Source organism: Bubalus bubalis, chromosome 19 (genome assembly GCF_019923935.1).
Source record: "Bubalus bubalis isolate 160015118507 breed Murrah chromosome 19, NDDB_SH_1, whole genome shotgun sequence".
Taxonomy (NCBI): domain Eukaryota; kingdom Metazoa; phylum Chordata; class Mammalia; order Artiodactyla; family Bovidae; genus Bubalus; species Bubalus bubalis.
In genome coordinates, this window is record NC_059175.1 from 11,080,799 (window position 1) to 11,096,538 (window position 15,740).

The window sequence follows — 15,740 nt, forward strand, 5'->3', positions numbered from 1 at the left end:
CATGTCCATTGAGCCTGTGATACCATCCAACCATCTCATCCTCTGTCATCCCCTTCTCTCCTGTCTTCAATCTTTCCCAGCATCAAGGTCTTTTCTAATGAGTGTGCTCTTCGAAGGCATTAGGTGACCAAAGCATTGGAGTTTCAGCTTCAGCATCAGTCCTTCCAATGAATATTCAGGACTGATTTCCTTTAGGACTGACTGATCTGATCTCTCTGAAGTCCAAGGGACTCTGAATAGTCTTCTCCAACACCACAGTTCAAAAGCATCAATTCTTCTGCAATCAGCCTTCATTATGGTCCAACTCTCACATCCATACATGACTACTGGAAAAACCATAGCTTTGACTAGACAGAGCTTGGTCGGTAAGGTAATGTCTCTGCTTTTTAACATGCTATCTAGGTTGGTCATAGCTTTTATCCAAGGAGCAAGAGTCCTAATTTCATGGCTGCAGTCTCCATCTGCAGTGATTTTGGAGCCTAAGAAAATAAAGTCTGTCACTGTTTTCATTGTTTCCCCACCTATTTGCCATGAAGTGATGGGACCAGATACCATGATCTTCATTTTTTTGTGTTGAGTTTGAAGCCAGCTTTTCACTCTCCTCTTTCATCTTCATCAGGAGTCTCTTCAGTTCCTCTTTGCTTTCTGCCATTAGGATGGTATCATCTGCATATTTGAGGTTATTGATATTTCTCCCAGTAGTCTTTATTCAAGCTTGTGCTTCATCCAGCCTAGCATTTCTCACAATGTACTCTGCATATAAGCTAAATAAGCAAGGTGACAATATACAACTTTGACATACCCCTTTTTCAATTTGAAACCAGTCCTTTGTTCCATTTCTGGTTCTAACTGTTGCTTCTTGACCTGCATACAGATTTCTCACAGGTAAGGTGGTCTGATATTCCTATCTCTTGAAGAGTTTTCCACAGTTGTGATCCACACAGTCAAAGGCTTTAGTATAGTCAATGAAGTAGAAGTAGATGTTTTTCTGGAATTCTCTAGCTTTTTCTATATCCAACAGATGTTGGCAATTTGATCTCTGGTTTCTCTGCCTTTTCTAAATCCAACTTGAACATCCGGGAGTTCTTGGTTCATGTACTGTTGAAGTCTAGCTTGGAGAATTTTGAGCATTACTTTGCTAGCATATGAAATGAGTACAATTGTGCAATAGTTTGAACATTTTTTGACATTGCCTTTCTTTGTGATTGGAATGAAAACTGACCTTTTCCAGTCCTGTGGCTACTGCTGAATTTCCCAAATTTGCTGGCACATTGAGTGCAGCACTTTCACAGCCTCATCTTTTAGGATTTGAAATACCTCAGCTGGAATTCCATCACCTCCACTAGCTTTGTTCATAGTGATGCTTCATAATGCCCACTTGACTTCATACTCCAAGATGTCTGGCTCTAGGTGAGTGATCACACCATTGTGGTTATCTGGGTCATTAAGATCTTTTTTGTATATTTCTTCTGTGTATTCTTGCCTCCTCATTTTAGTTCACTAATTCTTAAAATGTCAATGTTCACAGGAGGCTGAATGAAGCCTGTTTCCTATAAATAAAAAATGGGGAACAGGGAAAGGATTTTTACCCTGGGGGACCCCACAGTGTCCTCCATTTCATCAAGAAGAACCATGAGCAATCTTATAATGAGATGCTGTCTCAGTAACTGTCAAGCAGATGTTGGAGGACCACTGGACACCACCATGTGAAGCTATTTAGTGTGGGTTCTCATTTGGGACTCCTAGCTCTTGTTTCCTGAGAAGGCAATGGCACCCCACTCCAGTACTCTTGCCTGGAAAATCCCATGGATGGGGGAGCCTGGAAGGCGGTGGTCCATGGGGTCGCTGAGGGTTGGATACGACTGAGCGACTTCACTTTCCATTTTCACTTTCATGCATTGGAGAAGGCAGTGGCAACCCACTCCAGTGTTCTTGCCTGGAGAATCCCAGGGACGGGAGAGCCTGGTGGGCTGCCGTCTATGGGGTCGCACAGAGTTGGACACGACTGAAGCGACTTAGCAGCAGCAACAGCAGCAGCTCTTGTTTCTCTAGCAGGTAGATGCAATGAGAGCATTAATACAAGAAAGGACAGAAACTCTTCTGCTTTTTCCCCGAGACAGATATTTTCTACAGCTCCTCCTACTCTGGTGGAATGACTGAAGATTGAAGGAATATTCCAGATCTTCTGGTCTAACTTTCCATAGACACTTGAGAAAACTTGAGCGTCAGGAAGACAATAACACTCTAGAGTCATCCAGCTGATTTCAGCAGAATTGCATCAAACATTGGGCATAAGTTCTAATCAGCAGAGAGAAGTCATATGGAAATTACATAGACCTCCCCTTAGGAGGGCTTCACGCCAGAGACTGACATTACATGTCTTAAAAACTAGAGCATTCTTCCCTGGAGGTCAGGATAGGACTGAAAGTTCCAACCATTGGATCACCTGGTGTATCCCTCTGGCAACCAAACCCCATCCTTATGTGTTTTTGAAAAGTCACCTCATTAACATAACAAAAAACATCTGTATTGCTCTTTTCACTTAGGAAATTCCAAGGGTTTTAGGGGCTATAAGCCAGGAACCACATATGAAAAAGATATTTTGGTCATCTCAATGTCCAAATATTTATTTCTTATAAATCACAATATTGCTTATCCCACTGGAAATCAAGGGTCAAGGCATCATCAAATGCTAAAGGCATCAACTCAGCTGAAGCATGTTCCCAAAGGAAGCAGGGTCCCCAGCCACATGAATGGATTGCTCTCTGGCAGAAGCAGAGATCAGTTAGCAGTTCAGCAGGTGATGATACTGAGTGAATTCATCCTCTATTTGGGCCTCAGATTGTGATCCAATTGCTCTGCAGTATTGCCACCGCACCCATTGATGGTGTCCTAACTTCTTTGTCCATTTTTTTAAAAACTGGGGTACAATTGCTTTCCAGTATTGTCAGTGTCTGCTGTACAACAGAATGAATCAGCTATTGTTGTTCAGTCACTAAGTCGTGTCCAACTCTTTGTCCCATGGACCATAGCCTGCCAGCCTTCTCTGTCCTCCACTATCTCCTGGAATTTGCTCAAATTCACCATTGAGTCAGTGATGCTGTCTAACCAGCTCATCTTCTGCTGCCTCCTTCTCCTTTTGCCTTACTCTTTCCCAGCATCAGGGTCTTTTCCAATTAATCAGTTCTTTGCATCAGGTGGCCAAAGTATTGGAGCTTCAGCTTCACCATCAACATCTGTCCTTCTGAAACTGTGTACTTTAGATTGGGACTTGAACCCATGTGCCTGGGACTCAAACCTGGCCAAAACCCAGTTTGGGACTCTAACCCACATGGCTGGGACTCTAACTCAGCCAAAACCCACAATACCTGGTTTCAGGACTCAATGAAACTCAAGTTCTTGATGTCTTATTGCAGAAAGAATTCAGTGAGAGACAAAGTAATAGGTGGAAAGTGAATTTATTTAGAGAGAAACAGACTCCACAGACAGAGTGTGGGCTATCACAGAGGATGAGTCTGACAACCTCAAAAATGTGGCATGATTAGCTTTTATGGGCTGGATATTTTCATAGGCTAATGAGTGGGAGGGTTATTCCAACTGTTTTGGGGAAGGGGTGGAGATTTCCAGGAGTTGGGCCATCAAGCAATTTTTGGTCTTCTCATGGTGCTTGGAACTGTCATGTCGTTTTGCTTGCTGATTGAGAAGCAAAGTTGGCTTGTCTACCCTCTTGGACCCATTTGATCTAGTCGGTTTCTATTGTATCCTCGGGCTATATCATTCTTCGAAAAGTTGTGCCCTGCACCTTTCCCTCCTGTTTCACTTCTGATGAATATTCAGGGTTGATTTCCTTTAGGATTGACTGGTTTGTTCTCCTTACTGTCCAAGGGACTTTCAACAGTCTTCTCTAGCACCACAATTCAAAAGCATCAATTCTTCGATTCTCAGCCTTCTTTATGGTCCAACTTTCACATCCATACCTGACTACTGGAAAAAACTGTAGCTTTGACTATATGGAGCTTTGTCAGCAAAGTGTTGTATCTGCTTTTTAATACACTGTCTAGATTTGTCATAGCTCTCCTTCCAAGTAGCAATCATCTTTTAATTTCATGGCAGCAGTTACCATCTGCAGTGATTTGGAGCCCAAGAAAATGTCGCTGCTTCCATTTTTTCCCCTTCCATTTGTCATCAAGTGATGGAACCAGATGTCATGATCTTAGTTTTTTGAGTGTTGAGTTTCAAGCCAGCTTTTTCACTCTCTTTCACCTTCATTAAGAGGCTCTTTATTCCTCTTCACTTGCATTTAGAGTAGTATCTGCAGATCTGAGTTTATTGATATTTCTCCTAGCAATCTTGATTCCAGCTTGTGATTCATCCAACCCAGCAGTCTGCATGATGTACACTGCATATAAGATAAACAAGCAGTATGACAGCATACAACCTTGTCGCATCAGCTATATGTATGCGTATATCTCTTCCCTCTCACACCTCAATCCCATGCCACCCCCTCTCCCACACATCAAGGTCATCACAGAGCAGCAAACTGAGCATCCTTTGCTTCATAGCAGGTTCCCACTAGCTATCTATTTTACACATGGTAGGCTGGGTATGTCAATCCCAATCTCCCAATTCATCCCATCCCCCTTTTCCTACAACCCCACAAACAGATGTCCACATATCTGTTTCCTACATCTCTATCTCTATTCTTGCCCTGAAAAAGGTCATTATGCCATTTTTCTAGATTCCACGCATATGCATTAATACATGATATTTGTTTTTCTCTTTCTGACTTAACCTCATTCTGTGTGTCAGTCTGAAGGTCCATCCACATCTCTACAAATGACCCAATCTCATCCCTTGTAATGGCTGAGTAATGCTTCATTATGTATGTATGTACCACATCTTCTTGATTCACTCAGCTGTTGATGGACATCTAGGTTGTCTCCATGTCCTGGCTATTATAGATAGTGCTTCAGTGGACACTGGGGTGCATGTGTCCTTCTCAGTTATGGTTTCCTTGGGGGATATGCACAGTAGTGGGGTTTCTGGGTCATATGGTAGTTCTATTTTTAGTTTTTTAAAGAACCTTCATACTGTTCTCCATAGTGGTTGTATGAATTTACAGCCCCACCAACAGTGTAGGGGGGTTCCCTTTTCTTCACATCCTCTCCAGAATTTATTGTTTATAGACTGTTTGATGATGATGGCCATTCTGACTAGTGTGAGGTGATACCTCATTGTAATTTTTTAATTGTATATTTTATTGAAGCATAGTTGATTTACAATGTTACAGGTACACAACAAGATGATTCAATTATGCAAATACACATTATTTTAGAAATAATTTTCCATCATAGGTTACTATAAGATATTGAATATAGTTCCCTATGCTATACAGTAAACCAAAGAATGCTCAAACTACCGCACAATTGCACTCATCTCACACGCTAGTAAAGTAATGCTCAAAATTCTCCAAGCCAGGCTTTAGCAATATGTGAACCGTGAACTTCCAGATGTTCAAGCTGGTTTTAGAAGAGGCAGAGGTACCAGAGATCAAATTGCCAACATCCGCTGGATCATTGAAAAAGCAAGAGAGTTCCAGAAAAACATCTATTTCTGCTTTATTGACTATGCCAAAGCCTTTGACTGTGTGGATCACAATAAACTGTGGAAAATTCTGAAAGAGATGGGAATACCAGACCACCTGACCTGCCTCTTGAGAAACCTATATGCAGGTCAGGAAGCAACAGCTAGAACTGGACATGGAACAACAGACTGGTTCCAAATAGGAAAAGGAGTACGTCAAGGCTGTATATTGTCACCCTGCTTATTTAACTTATATGCAGAGTACATCATGAGAAACGCTGGGCTGGAAGAAGCACAGGCTGGAATCAAGATTGCCGGGAGAAATATCAATGCGCTCAGATATGCAGATGACACCACCCTTATGGCAGAAAGTGAAGAGGAACTAAAGAGCCTCTTGATGAAAGTGAAAGAGGAGAGTGAAAAGGTTGGCTTAAAGCTAAACATTCAGAAAACGAAGATCATGACATCTGATCCCATCACTTCATGGGAAATAGATGGGGACACAGTGGAAACAGTGTCAGACTTTATTTTGGGGGGCTCCAAAATCACTGCAGATGGTGACTGCAACCATGAAATGAAAAGACGCTTACTCTTTGGAAGGAAAGTTATGACCAACCTAGATAGCATATTGAAAAGCAGAGACATTACTTTGCCAACAAAGGTCTGTCTAGTCAAGGCTATGGTTTTTTCAGTGGTCATGTGTGGATGTGAGAGTTGGACTGTGAAGAAAGCTGAGCACCAAAGATTTGATGCTTTTGATCTGTGGTGTTGGAAAAGACTCTTGAGAGTCCATTGGACTACAAGGAGATCCAACCAGTTCACTCTAAAGGAGATCAGCTGTGGGATTTCTTTGGAAGGAATGATGCTAAAGCTGAAACTCCAGTACTTTGGCCACCTGATTCGAAGAGTTGACTCATTGGAAAAGACTGATGCTGGGAGGGATTGGGGGCAGGAGGAGAAGGGGACAACAGAGGATGAGATGGCTGGATGGCATCACTGACTCAATGGACATGAGTTTGAGTGAACTCCAGGAGTTGGTGATGGACAGGGATGCCTGGTGTGCTGTGATTCATGGGGTCACAAAGAGTCAGACACGACTGAGTGACTGAACTGATGATCTTGTTACCATTTTCTTAGTTGTTTTGTGTTTATTTTCTGTAGGTCTTTTCCTTCTCTTGTGTTTCCTGCCTAGAGAAGTTCCTTTAACATTTGTTATAAAGTTGGTTTGATGATGCTGAATTATCTTAACTTTTGTTTGTCTGGAAAGCTTTTGATTTCTCCATCAAATCTGAAGGAGAGTCTTGCTGGGTAGAGTATTCTTCGTTGTCTGTTCTTCCCTTTCATCACTTGAAATATATCATGCCATTCCCTTCTGACTTGTAGAGTGTCTGTTGAAAAATCAGCTGATAGAATGGTGGGAGTTCCCCTGTATATTATTTGTCACTTTTCCTTTGTTGCTTTTAACATTTTATCTCTGTCCTTAATTTTTGTCAGTTTGATTACAATGTCTCGGTGTGTTCCTCCTTGGGTTTATCCTTCCTGGGACTCTCTGTGCTTCCTGGACCTGGTTGACTGTTTCCTTTCCTATATTTGGGAAGTTTTCAGCTAATATCTCTGCAAATATTTTCTCAGGTCCTTTCTCTCTCTCTCTCTCCTCCTTCTGGGACCTCTATAATGTGAATGTTGGTGCATTTAATGTTGTGCTAGAGGTGTCTTAGGCTGTCTTCATTTCTTTTCATTCTTTTTTCTATATTCTGTTCTGTAACAGTGATTTCCACCATTGTGCCCTCCAAGAGGGCTTACACCAAGGGGGACCTTCCAACGCCCCTGTCCCTGTGGTGAGACCCTGCTGACCCACATCTCTGCAGGAGGCCCTCCAACACTAGCAGGTACTTTTGGTCCCTCCCGTGGGGTCACTGCTCCTCTCCTCTGGGTCTTGGTGAGCATAACATTTTGTATGTGCCCTCCAAGACCGGAGTCTCTGTTTCCCCCAGTCCTCTGAAAGGCCTATAACAAGTCTTCCTGGCCCTCAAAGCCAGATTCCCTGGGGATTCCCAGTCCCTTTGTCAGATCCCCAGGCTGGGAAGCCTGACATGGTATTCAGAACCTTCACAATAGTGCAAGAACTTTTTTGGTATTATTGTTCTCCAGTCTGTGGTTCACCCACCCATTGGATATGGGATTTGGTTTTATCATGATTGCATCCTCTCCTTCCATCTTGGTGCAGCTTCTTCTTTGTCTTTGGACATAGATTATCCTTTTTGGTGGATTACAGCAGCCTGCTGTCGATGGTTGTTTAACAGTTAGTTGCGATTTTGGTGCTCTTGCAGGAGAAGATGAGCGTATGTCCTTCTGAAGTCCTCATTGTAGTTTTGGTTTATATCTGAGGACAGCTGCCTCCTTCCCCGCAAAGGACAAGTGGAAGGATAGGGCCTTGATTTGGTCAGGAGGTAGAGGGAGTTCTGGAGTCCTGGGAGTCCTCCTGATATCAGAGGTTATAAATTCCTCCTTAAAAAATAGGAGACCTAAATGTGAAATGATGCAGCTACTATGGGAAACAGTATGGTGGTTCCTTACAAAATTAAAAGTAGAATTACTATATCATCCAGCAGTCCCACTTCTAGGATTATATCTGAAAGAATTGAAAATGGAATATTGAAGAGATACTTGTATATTTATGTTCATAGCATCATTATTCACAATAACCAAGATGTAGAGGCAAGCCACCAGTGAATGGATAAAGGATATGTGGTATATACATGCAATGAAATAGCATTCAGCCCTGAAAAAGAAGGCTATTCTGACACATGGTACAACATGGATGAATCTTGAGATCAAATAAGCCAGTCACAAAAAAGACAAATACTACATAATCTCACTTATATGAGATATCTAAAGTAGTTAAATTATAGAAATTTATAGAAACAGAGAGTAGAACGGTGGTCTCCAGGAACTAGGAGAGGAGGAAATGGAGAGTTGTTATTTAAAATGGGTAAAGAGTTTTAGTTTTGCAAGATTAAAAATTTTTGGAGATCAGTTAACCAACAATATGAATATACGTAACACTACTGAACTATACTTTTAAAAATGGTTGAGATAGTAAACTTTGTTGTGTTTTTTCCTTTTTTCAAGATTAAACATTATAAAAAATGATAGAAAAATTAAATTTAACTTAAAAAAAATGGGAGACCTAACAATAAAGCAAACAATAATAACCAAAAAATCCTCTGTGTTAACAACTTTCTGAGATCAATTTCCCTTTCATTTTGCTAGTGTTAATAGAGAAGACTTTGGGAAGATCAGTATATAAGAAGGATGCCTTGGAGTATCTGTCCCAAAAGATGATGAGTCTATTTAGTCAGCTTATTCTGGAAGCCAGCGGGCATAGAAGAATTACAATAGTTAAGCTACAAATGCTGTTTTGCTTCCCTCAAAAAAAAAAAAAAGAAAAAAAAAAGAATGAATGACTAAATAACTAAAGGGTAATTTAAAACTCTCTGACCTTTTCCCACGAACATGAGAAACTGCATTCAAGAGCCCACCCTGAGTCCCACTCCACACCTACACACTTCTCTGGTCCTGCTCGGTGTTGCCCAGAAAGGCTGGGAAACTCAGCATGCAGATGGACAAGCATGGGTAGATCAATCAGTCTTTCTAGTTTGCTTTCAGTGCATCTCCATCTTCATCCTCTGTGGCACCTGCCCTGCTCCTCTCAGGCTGCTTTAGACCCTGTACATGCGTCTGTATCACCCTGTGTATGCAGGTATCATGAACCTGTAACTCTCCATGTGTACAGATATCTTAGCACTTTTCATGGTATATTGCAATACCTTGGTACATATCTCTCACCTACCAGTCTATGAGTTCCTCAAGGGCAAAGAGTTTTTGACCACTAACATAATGCTAATATGCTGATGCTTTTAGTAAGTAAATATTGTATGATGATGGCATCAGCGATAGTTTGGAGATTCTCAGGCCATGCATATGTCCTTTCTGGAAAGTTATGACCAACCTAGATAGCATATTCAAAAGCAGAGACATTACTTTGCCAACAAAGGTCCATCTAGTCAAGGCTATGGTTTTTCCTGTGGTCATGTATGGATGTGAGAGTTGGACTGTGAAGAAGGCTGAGTACCTAAGAATTGATGCTTTCAAACTGTGGTGTTGGAGAAGACTCTTGAGAGTCCCTTGGACTGCAAGGAGATCCAACCAGTCCATTCTGAAGGAGATCAGCCCTGGGATTTCTTTGGAAGGAATGATGCTAAAGCTGAAACTCTAGTACTTTGGCCACCTGATGCGAAGAGTTGACTCATTGGAAAAGACTCTGATGCTGGGAGGTATTGGGGGCAGGAGGAGAAGGGGACGACAGAAGATGAGATGGCTGGATGGCATCACTGACTCGATGGACGTGAGTCTCAGTGAACTCCGGGAGTTGGTGATGGACAGGGAGGCCTGGTGTGCTGCGATTCATGGGGTCGCAAAGAGTTGGACATGACTCAGCGACTGATCTAATCTGATCTGATCTGATGGAATAATTCAGATCATCTTTTGGCCCCAGTGTTCTGTTCATGCTCAGAATTTCTTTGAGATCCACCTTCAGCTTCCATGACTTGCCTTGTTTCTCCACTCATCCCTCTTCCTAAATATGTGTGAGATTTCTGTTTGATTGCTTTGGTTATACAAGTCCTTGTTAGTCATGTGTGTCAGCTATTAGGATTTGAGAAGAACACAGCATTTCAAGCTGCTCTAATGATATTTCCAGGTCCTTATTCTGCTAGGACGTCAAAAGCAGAACTTATCATCTTTTCTGCACCAACCTGCTCATTTTTCTGAATTCCTTGATGGGTGATTGTTTATATATTTTGTTTGTTTGTTTTTTTTTTGGAGGGGAAGTGCTTTTCTTAATAGCATCAAACAGTCTGTTACTCTTAGACTTGAAACCCTATTGTGATCTTTCACCTGGAATTCTTTGTGCTGGCCCCATTTTGCTTTTCAACCCTCATCAAAAATTTAAGCACTGACTCCTATTGATATTTCACAACATATTCTGAATAACTCCTTTCTTCTGCCCCCATTGTCATCACTCTATAGCAATGGATACCCAAATTAGGAAATTAAAGTGCTCATTTCCATCTGTTGGAGTAGCTGTCTAAATAGAGCAAAGTTATTTTGTTTTATTGAAGTATAGTTAGTTTACAATGTTGTGTTAGTTTCAAGTCTGCAGCAAAGTGATTCCCTTATTCATACATATCTATATCTATCTATCAGTTCGGTTCAGTCGCTCAGCCGTGTCCGACTCTTTGTGACCCCATGGACTGCAGCACACCAGGCCTTCCTGTCCATCACCAACTCCCGGAGTTCACCCAAACTCATGTCCAGGGAGTCGGTGATGCCATCCAACCATCTCATCCTCTGTTGTCTCCTTCTCCTCCTGACCTCAATCTTTCCCAGCATGAGGGTCTTTTCAAATGAGTCAGGTCTTTGCATCAGGTGGCCAAAGTATTGGAGTTTCAGCTTCAATATCAGTCCTTGCAATGAACACCCAGGACTGATCTCCTTTAGGATGGACTGGTTGGATCTCCTTGCAGTCCAAGGGACTCTCAAGAGTCTTCTCCAATACCACAGTTCAAAGTCATCAATTCTTCGGGGCTCAACTTTCTTTATAGTCCAACTCTCACATCCATACATGACTACTGGAAAAACATTAGCCTTGACTAGATGGACCCTTGTTGGCAAAGTAATGTCTCTGCCTTTCAATATGCTGTCTAGGTTGGTCGTAGCTTTTCTTCCAAGAAGCAAGCGTCTTTTAATTTCATGGCTGCAATCACCATGCACAGTGATTTTAGAGCCCCCCAAAATAAAGTCTGTCAGTGTTTCCACGGTTCCCCCATCTATTTGCCATGAAGTGATGGGACAAGATGCCATGATCTTACATTATAGGTTATTATAAGACATTGAGTATGCTTCCCTGTGCTTCACAGTCGGTCCTTGTTGTTTGCCTGTTTTATACATAGCAGTGTGTGTCTGCTAATCCCAAACTCCTAATTTATTCACACCTCTTCCCCTTTAGCAACAACTGGTTTGTTTTCTATCTCTGTGAGTCTGTTTCTGTTTTGTAGATAAGTACACTTCTTCCACCCCCATTGTCATCACCCTATAGCAGTGGACACCCAGACCAGGAAATTAAAGACCAGTGAATTAGAATAAGATAACTCATATTTTTAGATTCCACAAATAAATCATATATATGTGCATGTGTGTGTGTGCTCAGTTGCTCACTGGTATCCAACTTTTTGCAACACCATGGATATCACGTGACTTATGTCTTTTTCTGATTTATGTCGCTTAGTATGAAAATCTCTAGATCCATCCACATCACTGCAAAGACATTGTTTCATTCTTTTTATGGCTGAGTAATATTCCATTGTATTTATACCACATCTTCTTTATCTATTCATCTGTTGATGGACATTTAGGCTATTTCCATACCTTTGTTGTTGTAAATAGTGCTACTGTGAACATTGGGGTGCATGTATCTTTTCAAATTAGAGTTTTATCCAAGAGTTTTCTCTAGATCTGTGGCCAGGAGTGAGATTGATGGATCATATGGTAAGTCTAGATAGAGCAGGGTTTTGAAAAGATGTTGATGCCTTGTCAGGGATATCAGCAGGAGAGGATATTTTAATCAATAAAAATGTCTGTCCTGAGTATAACTGAGAAGAGTGGTCCAAATGCTGAAATTCTGGCCAACGAAAAGGCCATAGTCTTCCTTTTTCCCTAACTCCTCACCCAATGCATCTTTTCTTTACACTGACTCAAAATCTATGCTTTTAATTAGCACTATAATTTCTTGCCTCCTAAAAAAATGCCTGATACCCCATTGTCTAAGCCAGCATCTATATCTATCAAGCTTCATTTTTCCTAGTCATAGATGGAAGAGTCCCCAAAGCCTTCCACCTTCAGGCTCATTCATGCCTAGATGCTGAGCTGGTCTAGATTAAGACAGGAAGTATATCAGCTGCCTCAGCCCCTCCAGACATGGGGCCTGGAGTTAATCATGGCTGCCCACAGACCTGGTATCAGCTCTACCTAGCATATGCCCTTGATGCCAACTTAGCCTCCAAGGCACACCACTTTTTATCTTTTTTCTACTTCCCCTTTCCCTACCCCCTCACATATACAGCCCCAAGTGTGGGTCCGAGCTGCTGCTTCAGGCTACGTGGATATTCTTACTTTTAAGCTCTGAATATAACCTGCTTATTTGGGCTCCCAGAAATTTAAGACTTGCCAAGGTCCTTACTTCCAACCCAGACTGAGTTCTGGCCATATATAAGCTGATTGCCCAAAATGACATGGGAGTTTATGGGAATCTTCTCCTTCTGTGTCAGACCCATCCAACACATCCCCTTCTTGCTTGAGCATACCCTGTTCCCTCAGTGAGGCTGCCACATACTCTGGACACTGTGTAGGACCACCCAGCCCAGCCCAGAGAAGTCAATGAGTTCCCTACTCTGCTATCTCAGATGCCTTCCTTTCCCTACAGACCCAGCATGTCCTGTGCTTGAGCAGAGTAATTATACAGGTATCCTTTAGGGAGCATTTACTATGTGCCAGACCCTAGAATAGCCTTTCCCCCACTCCACCTTCACAAGGATCCTGTAAAGCAGGCATTATCATTATGCCCATTTCACACAGGAGGAAATTGAGGCTTGGAGAAGTTAAACAATTTGCCTCAAGTACCCACAAAATAAGAGCTAGAGTTTGAATTCAACAACTGTCTGAGCGTAGAGCTTATGCTTTTAATCACTATGCTAGAGATTGGAAGCCAATAGTCAGTGATAAAATATTGACCATGACTATATTTGGCCAGCAGCTGTTTTCCTTTTTTTATGTTTTAGTGATGACCATTACTGTACTTTAAAAAGTCAAGAAATATCATGTAAAAATTCAGATGTGTGGCTTCTCTTTACAAAATTGGAAGATCTGGTGACATCGGTTCTATGTCTTAAAAAGCCAAAGTCACATAGAGCAGAGAAATGTCTGGCCTTTACATGGGGTGTGAACACCCCAGTTTGCCTCTCCACTCTTTCCATATTGCAGTATTTCTCAGATGTGACTATACATCAGAGCCATCTGGAGATTGCTGGGTCCCGCCCAGAGCTTCTGATTCAGTAAACCTGGGGCCTGAGAATTTGCCTTACAACCAAGTGTGAGCGGCTATTTCTCATCACGTTTGTGCTGTTGCTATTTTTATATTCAGCCCACCCACCCACTCCTTTTATCTCCATGTTTCCTGTAGGCATTTGAGTTTGCAACCGAGGCACTGTGTTATTCTAACACCAAGGGACACTCGCATCTGCTCCTGAATTCTCACTAATCTCTGACATGAATCTTGAAGCTCCTCTGGACTTCTTATTGTTCTGACTTCTTTCAGCTCTTAAAAACATAATGCAATCTCTTCATTCAATTTCACAAAGGCAGGGGAAGACTTACTAAAAAGTTCCAAAGCAGACATGTTGCAGTAGCTTCTTCTGAGCTGGAAGGAACCAGCAGAAAAGAGCCATCTATGTATATGAAAGGTAAGAGCCTCTGCTAACACAGTCCTCTGACAGCTCAGATTTAAAAGCCATAGAATTCACACAGAAGCAAGCATTTTGTCTATTCTCTTCTTCCAGGGGCACTTGCTTTATAGCCTGAACAAGTGCTCTTCTGTGGTTACAGAAAGTCAATCTAACTATTCCAGGAGAAATCTACTCAGACAGTTACCCAGGAGACAGTGCATCAATTCAAATAATATTCATTAGGGTTTGGCTCTGCCTAGAATAGTTTTTTTATAAACTTCAGGGCCCATCTCAGATGCTGCTTACTCAAAATGCTCTTCCTGATTCAGTTCAGTTCAGTTGCTCAGTCATGTCTGACTCTTTGCGACCCCATGAACTGCAGCACACCAGGCCTCCCTGTCCATCACCAACTCCCGGAGTTCACTCAGACTTACATCCATCGAGTCAGTGATGCCATCCAGCCATCTCATCCTCTGTCGTCCCCTTCTCCTCCTGCCCCCAATCCCTCCCAGCATCAGAGTCTTTTCCAATGAGTCAACTCTTCTCATGAGGTGGCCAAAGAATTAGCTGGGGCAAAATAATTCCTTCTTCTCTCCTCTCCTTCCTTTTCTCCAGGTACTCATCCCATACTTCTTTGAAATATAAAATAATGATTCTGTCCCATATCTTCCTGAAGAGATGATAAACTTGTTGAGAGCATAAGATGAGACTGTACAATTTTACAGCCTGCTTAATGCCTGGTAGAATGTTTAGCTTTCAGGTGACTCTTGGTCAGATTTCTAGAGTGTCTAGATGATTGAAGTGGTTCTGGCACTGTGTCCGCAAAGGGGAGAGAACAGAGCAGAGATTCAGAGAGATTGGGGACCACCTGGACTTCTAAGTTTTTAACTGAGAGTCTGGCACTAACTCGCACTATTGAAAACAGAAGAGAATGATGAGTTCTGCCATTATAAAGTTTGCAAGACCAACATGCATGACAAAAGTTGGGATAATTTATAATATGATAGAAACGGTAAGAGAGAGAAATAGAAGCTCTGAAAAGAGGGTAATCGGAGTGAACTAGAATGAATGGAAAAGAATGTATAGAGCAGACTGGATATATCATATACATTTGAGAAAGATACTTAAATAAAGGTGGTCCGATTTCTACTGCCAAGGTCATGAAGATACACTGCTGTGTTACCTTCTAGCTGTTTTATTATTTTACCTTGCACATTTAGATCTATAATCTTTCTGGAATTGAGTTTTGTGTGTGGTAGGGGTCAAGATTCATCTCTTTCTGTATAGATATGTAATTGATCAAGGATCACTTAAGAGAAAATGACCCCCTTGTCCCCACCACAGTGTTGTGACATCTTTATTGTAAAAATGGTTGCTGTGTGCGTATAAGTCCATTTGGGGACTCTGCTCCTTCCTTTATTTTTCACATTGTTTTGAATTGTAAAATAATGTCACATCATTGTTTTGCTTGTTTTGTTCTTGTTTTAATAACTGTAGCTTTGTAATAAGTTGATATTTGATAGCTTAAATCCTCTACCTTGTTATTTAATGAAGTTTGTCTTTTGTTATCCTTGGCCATTTGTGTTTCCATTTTAA